Genomic DNA, 9,181 nt, shown 5'->3' on the forward strand with positions numbered 1-9,181 from the left:
TAGGATCACTTAGTTTACATATTTGGAGGTGGTTGGGAAAAGGATTCATGACAGATCCCATTCACATGTATCTCTCCTCTCCAGTATGTGTTCTTTTCTTTTTTCTTTTTTGGGTTTTTTGAGACAGGGTTTCTCTGTGATTTCGGAGCCTGTCCTGGAACTAGCTCTTGTAGACCAGGCTGGTCTAGAACTCACAGAAATCCGCCTGCTTCTGCCTCCCGAGTGCTGGGATTAAAGGCATGTGCCACCACTGCCCAGCTTCCAGTATGTGTTCTTTTATGTGTTTGAAAATGATTGTGACATGCAAAGTCCTGAGCACATTGATGACATTCATAGGGTTTCTCTCCAGTATGTGTTCTTTTATGATTTTGAAGAGCATAGTTTTAAGAAAAGGCCTCACCACATTGATTACATTCTTAGGGCTTCTCCAGTATGTGCTCTTTTATGAGTTTGAAGATTACTGTGTTGAGCAAAGGTCTTATCACACTGATTACATTCATAGGGTTTCTCTCCAGAATGTTTTCTTTTATGCAATAGAAGTTCATTGGTACATGCAAAGGACTTACCACACTGATTACATTCATAGGGTTTCTTTCCAGTATGTGTTATTTTATGTGTTTGTAGATGATCCTGATGTGCAAAGTATTTACCACATTGATGACATTCATAGGGTTTCTCTTCAGTATGTGTTCTTTTATGCTTTTGAAGAGTACCTTGTTGAGCAAAGGCCTTACCACACTGATTACATTCATAGGGTTTCTCTCTAGTATGTGTTCTTTTATTCTTTTAAAGATGACTGTGATCAGCAAAGGCCTTACCAAGCAGATTAAATTCATATGTTTTTTTCTTCATTATGTGTTATTTTATGACTTTGATGAGTTTCATAAAGATCAAAGTCTTTTTCATCTAGACTATATTCATAGGGTTTCTCTCTAGTGTGTGTTCTTTCATGCATTTGAAGATGACTGTGATAAGCAAAGGCTTTACCACATTGCTTAATTTCACCCCATTTTTCTCCAGTATGTATTTTTTCATTTCTTAGAAGGTGAGTGTCATAAGACAAGGTTTTAGCACAGTGAGAATATACTGAAAATTCCTCTACAGTTTGATTTCTTTCAATCCTGTAATGATAATTGACACATGTAAAAGCTTTACCACATTCAATTCAGTGTTGAACCTTATATCTGTATGAATTAATTTCATAATTTGTTCCAATTGTAAAAATGAATCAAATATTAAGGTTTTATAACTTTGTTTAAAATCGTGTTTTCTTTCATTAGAGGTCATTTTGCATCTGGAGAAATATTTGTGTTGATAAATTCCTTTGTGTCATGGTTTACCATTTCATCTATACCTATACCTATATTTTTTCTATGATATTTTTCACATTTTTGAAAAGAACTGCATACACTGAGTGCTTTACCAACTTTACTGCATTCATAAATTTTACTATACTATGAATCATTATACATTGGCTAAGTGAACTAAGACATCAAGAAGTATTTTCACAGAAATAGAACTCATGGGGCTTTTTTGTAATGTGAGGTTGGTTATGTATTAACAATGATGGTAGAAAACCAATTACTTGTATACTTGGATTTAATTGAACAAGTATACTCTACATGGGAACTATAGTTTATCTTCTAATTGTTCTTAATGAGATGTAGGCTACATCTTTTCATATCCATATTCTCATACACTTGTGTCAAGAGTAACATATGATATACATAGTAAAGGAAGAATAGTGAATAAAAGATTTCCACATTGAATCCTCATGGTTTGACTTGCTTTTCCTCATAGACTTGTGGTATAGATATTAAAGTTTCTCCACAACAACTGCCCCTTGACCCTTGATTCTAACTGCCACTTTCACTAAACTTAGCAAGTCACAAAAACTATATGAGTACAGAGAAACTCTGTCTTGAAAAACCAAAAAAAAAAACAAAAAACAAAAAAAGTATATGAGTAATCCAAGTCTTACCATAGGCTATTGATTTAGTAGAAAGTTTGCAACTATACTCATCAGTGAAATGTGTATATAGTTTTTGACATGAGTAGCAAGAAAGAAATGGACTGGCAGATCTACTACATAACTCTCATGTTGCTATGACTCAAATGGTGATATCTGTTTAGTCATTGCTTCCTTGACTTTTTCTTAAATTAATGCGTTGCAAATACAATTCATATACAAAAAATTGAGGTATATGGATTTGTGAGAATTTAATACCATCAATGCATTTAAAGTTGTGCTTATTTACACTGTTGCTTTTGATTAATTGCTCCAGGACACATTACAAACTAGTCAGAGTCACATTGTTATAAACTTGCACAAGAAAATTACCTTGCAGGTCTTCTAGAACATTGACTATGTTCCTCAGTGTTACAGTCATCCAAAATTTACCCTAAAATACAGTACCAGAATATGTATGTTATATTATTTAATATTGTACAACAATTAGCTCATTATCTTGAGTGCACCTAAGAACTATGATTGTGTTATTCATCTCATTTTCTTCTTTCTAAATCAAGTTACAGAACAACATTATAAGCCAAGGAAAAGTTGTCTCCATATTTTGAAACATGAAGGAAATTCATTTTTACCTATAGCAGTGAGGTTCCTGAAGGTCTCCAGCATCACATCTTTGTAGAGATTCTTCTGGGAAGGATTCAGCAAATCCCACGCTTCCTGAGTGAAGTTTATATGTAGATCATCATAGGTCACTGCCTTCAAACATATACCATAAATGTGTACAATGTAAGCACGACAATGACAACATTAGAAACGCATACTTCTTTGAAATTATAGTTGTATGATTCTGGTGTTCCCCAGACTTCTTCCATAATATAGGAAGTCACTTTAGAAGTAAATTGAAAAGGGGAGTCAATTCTGTCATTTCTATACACTTTGAATGGGATTTCACCTTAAAAGAACAATATCTATTAATAGGGTGAGAAAAGAAAAAAGACCAACAGTAAATTGTATGCATGAGAAAATTGTATGAAAAATTACTCATTACAGAAAGGAAAAAAGATAGACAAATGGGTGAATTGGTGTTTTTGCCTTTAACCACAACACTCAGAAAACAGAGGTGGATATATTTGTCTCTGAGTTGAATACCAGTCAAGCCAATGCAATCAGGTCCAGGAGAGGTGGCAGTACACAGCAAGATGCTGTCTCCATTGCAGACCTCAATGAAACAAACAATGGGATAGAAAACTAACAGGCTTTTATTGAAGTTTCTACAAATAGTTGTTTTCACTCCAGTTCTGTAGTCATCTTCCAGACCCTGAAGTACCCTAATATAAATTGCAATACCAATAACATTTTGTAGAAAAAGAACTGCCTGTATAAAATAGTTACAAGTGGACAGATGAAAACAGTAGAAATATAAATGTTGGTCATAAATAATCAACACAGAGAGAGCAGATTATTTCAGCACTCTTTCTGATCTTGAATGGAGTACAATATTGCCTGTACTTACATGGGGATTACAACTATCCATTTTTCCAGGGTCAGGATTTCTGATATCTTTTGATCACTCTCATGATCAGTTATCCATATGGTACATATCCATGCAGACATATAAAACAGTCATATTGATTTAAAAAAATCAAAGCAAGCATAACAAGCAAGAAGATGTTCATACAACTGCAATTTAACGACTCAAAATACTCAGGCAGTATTAATGCTATCAATCCATGGGATGGCATCCTGGGAATCAGAGTGATATCCTCTGTCAAATTTTAAAATTCAAGATAAGCATAAAGCTCAGCATAGCAGCATATACTTGACATAAAAAAATACTTGGATTCCAGGACCATCATCCAATAACACAGAAACAAATAGATCCAGGAATGATGCCTCCCTTTAGTTTCAGGAATTTAGAGCCACACAATTACTCAGAAAAGCAAACAAAACAACTAAAACAGCAGGTTACCAAACTCCTGAGCACTGACTAACAACTGTTTCTGTTCTATCTTATGTGATTTAGAGATCAAGCCTATAATGATGGTAAAAGCATTTCAGTATAAGTAGGAAGTTGGCTGATTAATGTCAAGCACAACACAGTAGATATAAATGACAGGAAATTACTTAAGAGTATTTAAACTCATAGCATATAATGAGGAATTTCATCTAGAAAGGCTTCTCCTACTAAAGATCTACAGAAAATTGAAATAAAACCAATAAGGAGAGAAAGTTCTTCAAATACATGATTTTTTCTGGGGGGTTGTTCATCTAATCAAGTACATTCTGAACCCAGTCACTATTGGTCCATGGTCAACAACTGAAAAAAAAATCATTTTGTCATTTCAAAGATTCACATTTAATGATCCTTAAAGAAGGACTCTTAAAAGAAATGCAACACTAACTCAGAATTGAGAAATAGATGTTTATTTGTTAGTGATAGACTCACAAATCAGAATCCTATGCTTGAACTGAGAACAGAAACTGAGTCATGCAGCCGGGAAAAGAGGCTGAACTCATGCTCTATACTGGCATATATAGTAGGCTGTAAGGCTTCCTACAACACCTCCTCCTTTTGTTTAAATAAGAGAGTTCTAAGCCCAATACACAATTATATACAATAAGAACAATATATTCATTAATTATCCTATCCTAACTAAATTATGTCTTGTATAATAACTTGGCCAAGTCTTGAGAGGAAAGTAACTTCAACTATCTAGTCTTCAACACCATTGAAGATCCGAGAAGGGAAATCATATTACTTGAGTAAGCAGAAAGTGCAATCAAGCAACTTTCAAAATGTGCAACAAATTACAGAGACAACTGGCTCCCTGGGCAATCATCCAAAGTCTCATTTGCAATGTTGAAGCGACCAACTGTGGCAAAGACCTAGAATAACTGATCGACCATTTAAGGAGGTAGGAAATTTTAAAAAAAACATCCTATCCTGTCTTGGCAAGATTTAACAGTCCTGCTTATCCATTTTTGGATATCATGTATCTTGTCAGTGGTTGAGACATGAACATGTCTTTGCCCAAAGGCCAGTTTTGCCAAGAAGAAAACAAGCTCCAAGTGAAGTACCCAGTGTTCAACATTCTCTCAGGAATAGAATGATGCTACCAGCAGCAATTGTGTCTCACTTAAACATAACTCAAAGTTATTTAAATGCCATAGTCTACAGCTCTTTGAAGTGGTTGAAGATTACTTATCTATGCAGAATATAATCTCTACATATCTAAAGAACCTAATTATTTTAACTATAACAAATATAAACGACTATTGATCTATAATTCTTAATACCTATAAACTTAAAAACTAAGACTCAGAATATTGTTCAATAAACAACTGTGAAACAAATGAGGACAATGACCTCAAAATGTAAACAATGTATAAGTGTCTTGATCAGAGGTAGAAATGTATGTTGCAATATGATAAATATATATCAATCCATAAAAATGTTTTAAGCAGAGGTAGAAGCATGAATGCATACAATATTCAATATAATTTCACATTATATCAATATACAAGAATCTATAGCAATGCAATTGCCTATAAGTAATAACTCACAAAAATTCACTCTATTACTCACTATTATTATTAGTGTGAGCTTACTCACACTAATCTATTATTCCATCCAATTTTCCCATTTTTTTTCAAAGAGATCCCTCAGCCTCTAAAATTTTCTCTCCAACCTGCAACCCTATAACAATTATAATCAACCCCTAAATGATGTCCCAAATTCTGAGAACAAACTTTGCTGGGAGAAGGGACGTTGTCTTTTAGAATTACTTCCAGCTATCATGGTGGTGATTTTCTTTCTATGGGATCCTGTGAAAGTAAAATGATGGTTAAATTCCAAGATTACTGTCTGGTATAATTGCAAATAGTCTCTGTGCATTTGGTAAGGTTTTTCTAAGCTTCCTATTAGAAGGTCTGTCTAGAACATTGTAAAAAGTGTACCATTTCAGCTAACCAAGTTAGAACCCCCTTGAGCAGCTGGTACTCAAAACAGATCTTGTAGTAGCGCTATCATCACCATGATGTAATATCAACCAGGTTGAGTTGATGTTCTGGGGCCCCATCTTCTTCCTGGAAACTTCAAAATTTACTGCAGGAAAATTTATTGTTCATTGTGCAAACCTTCAACATTAATTATATAGACATATACAGACGAATATATTCAGTGACATGTAAAATAGAGACAAAAATAGATATAAAGAAAAGTAAATTTTTTTCTAAATTTTTTTTTTCTTTCTGTCCCATGCTCCTGACATGAGACAGAAACTCTGAATTTTTCTTTTAACAACATGTTTGGATTTATAGAGGGACAGAGCCATTGTTCAACTCCAAAGCCAACTCTATATATTCATAAACATTTATCCACCTACAAAAGGCACTCAATGAAATGATAGGATAAAAGTGTAGATTATTGAATCTACTCTTAAAAAATAAAGAGGCATATATATGTATAATGAGATAAAAGGGTAGATCTTTAAATTTAATTTTAAAAAGTAACTACTTATTTAAATATTTTACATTGATATAGATATGTATGCTTCCTTTTGATAGTAATTTGACATTATTTTTGTTAAAACATACTGTCTATGATGCTATATTCTTACTCAAGATATTTTACCTAAAACAACTACTTAAACATGTAATGAAAATGTCTAGTCCTTGAAAGTTATTATTATCAAGTAATTAAGATACAAAGTACTGCATATTAGTAGTTTGTTACTTATTACAGTTGAAAGTATAATCATGTTAGGTATGTTTTAACATTATACAGAATTTTATTATGCCTGTTGTTCTTCTTCCAGTAACCTTGATGGCGGTGAGTAACATCTGTGTTAGCCAACAGAAAAAGAAGTTATCTCAAAGTGACCCTTAAACTGTTGTTTCTGACCTTTAATTACTGATCTGTCTTCCAAAGACAGAAGTTTCATGATATAGATGTTCTCTTAGCAAACAGAAGAGGTTGCTTGTGATGGCTCTCCAGCCCCTTGTGCTTCCTTCTGGTTTCAGAAAAATGCTGCTCTACTAATACCCAATCCCATACAACCTAGAAAAATGATTTAAGGAAGAGTGAAGGAAGCAGGTGGTTGGGGATCCCTGCCTGAGAAGTGGGCCTGAGGCCTTTGAGGAGGCTGGGAGTGAGGACCCCCTAGATACAGGTTCTGGGACCAGCTGGGGAGTCCTCAGAAGCCAAAAGGAACACTTTGGGGACAGCATCATTGAGGTCCCAGAGCTAGAACTTATCAAAGCTTCAGGGAGTCAGGGAGATAGAGGAAGAGGATGAGAAGTTAAAGGAACTACAAAATGAGATAGAGAAGCAGATGAATAAGAGTACAACCCCAGGCAATACTGGCTCGGTGATCAAGTCTCTTGAGGGGAAGATGGAGGCTGATGCCAGTTCCATCTATGTTGCAACAGCAGAAGAGCTGGAAGCTCACTTTCACGGCTGTGTTTCAGTCAACTGTGTTTCAGTCAACTGTATTACTACAGTCTGTGACAAATTCAGTGGCCGTGCCAAGGGGCTTGCATATGTAGAATTCTTAGACAAAGAGTAGGGGAGGACTTCCCTGGCTTTAGGCAAGTCCCTGTTTAGAGTGAGACAAATCAAGATGATTCTCATCACTACTACAGACAGGGGTTTCCCACAAATCCAATACCATGCCCAGACTACCAATTACAACATCTCCCTGTCTTGATTCTATAGTGATTTTAACAGCAGGCCCTGGAATCAAGTCTACAGGGGCCAGACTAGAGTGACATCATGGTATTCCCCTTTCTAAAAAAAGTATTAGAAGGAGAGAGGGGAAAAAAGAGGAAAGAAGGGAAAAAAGAATTAAAAAGAAAGAAAAACAAAAGATGACCTCGATGGGAAAAAATATTTTTTAAAAAAGATATACTGGGGGGCTGAGAGATGACTCAGAGTTTAATAGTACTGACTGTTCTTCCAAAGGTCCTGAGTTCAATTCCCAGCAACCACATGGTGGCTCACAACCATCTATAATGAAATCTGGTGCTCTCTTCTGGCCTGCAGGGATACATAAATAAATAAATAAATAAATAAATAAATAAATAAATAAGTAAATAAATAACAAACAAATAAATAAATCTTTAAAAAAATATACTGTGGAAGGGGGAAAATCCCATAACTAACTGTAGGGACCTGATCTGGGTGGTTGGGGAGGCCCAGGGAATGGGGCAGGTGTGACATATTTCCTCTGGAGATTCAACATGGACACTTCTCAAATGTGCAACCATTTTCCTGTTTCCCTGCTCCACTTCACTCTTTGGGACTGCTCAAGGGTAGGTGGGTACGGGAGGTAGAAGGGCCTTTTTTTACACAGAGTTCTGGAAGGGCACCAATCTGTTCAGCTTGTTTCCTTCCCTCATCTTCTCTCTGTCTTTTGCAGTCCCTGCCTGCTTTTGATTTCCCAGGTCTAGGTACACCCTACTCTTCTTTCCTCAGGGCTCGGGACTCTCCAGTTTGTCTGGTGAACTATTTTGTTGCTTTTTTATTTATCTGTCTTGAGTGTCTTTCTTTGCAGGTTTTTGTAGCAGAAAGAACTCACTCCCAGTGCATTCAGTGTAAATTCCACTTACCCTTCGAGAAATACAGTACTTTGTTTTGGGAAGTTTTGCAGTGTTTCTTTTGTTTATCAGGTGTTTTTGTTTTGCTTTATTTTTTCTTTACATTTTCCCTTTTATTTGGAGGGAATGGGAAGAAGTGGGAATAAGGAGGTGGGAACTGGATTTTGTTTATTTTTTTAAACTCATTTACAAGGGATGGGTTTTTTTTTAAAATAATGTGTCGTGAAGAATGTTGTTTATAGAAAACAAAGAAAAATGGTTTAAAATTTATTTTCTGCTACATGGATTATGGTCCAAGATGTGGATTATGCTCTATCTACCTGCCCAACACAATGCACATCTGAATTTTGCACGGAAATAGATGGATCTAGAAAATATTATTTTGAGTGAGGTAACCCAGACACAGATAGATAATTATCACATGTACTCACTTATAGGTGGTTTTTAAGAACAAAGCAAAGAAAGCCAGCCTACAAACCACAATCCCAGATCTTAGACAAAAATGAGGATGCTAAGAGAGACTTACATACATCTAATCTACATGGGAAGTATAAAGTATAAAAAGACAAGATCTCCTGAGTAAATTGGGTACATGAGGACCTTGGGAGAGGGTTG

At 35.3% G+C, this 9,181-nt stretch overlaps 1 pseudogene; it reads left to right on the forward strand.

Annotated features, from left to right (window-relative positions):
• The first annotated feature begins 6,794 nt into the window (after positions 1–6,794).
• LOC130882536 (polyadenylate-binding protein 2-like) lies at positions 6,795–7,761 on the forward strand (annotated as a pseudogene).
• The last annotated feature ends 1,420 nt before the right edge of the window (positions 7,762–9,181 follow it).

This window comes from Chionomys nivalis, chromosome 1 (genome assembly GCF_950005125.1).
Source record: "Chionomys nivalis chromosome 1, mChiNiv1.1, whole genome shotgun sequence".
NCBI classification, from domain to species: Eukaryota; Metazoa; Chordata; class Mammalia; order Rodentia; family Cricetidae; genus Chionomys; species Chionomys nivalis.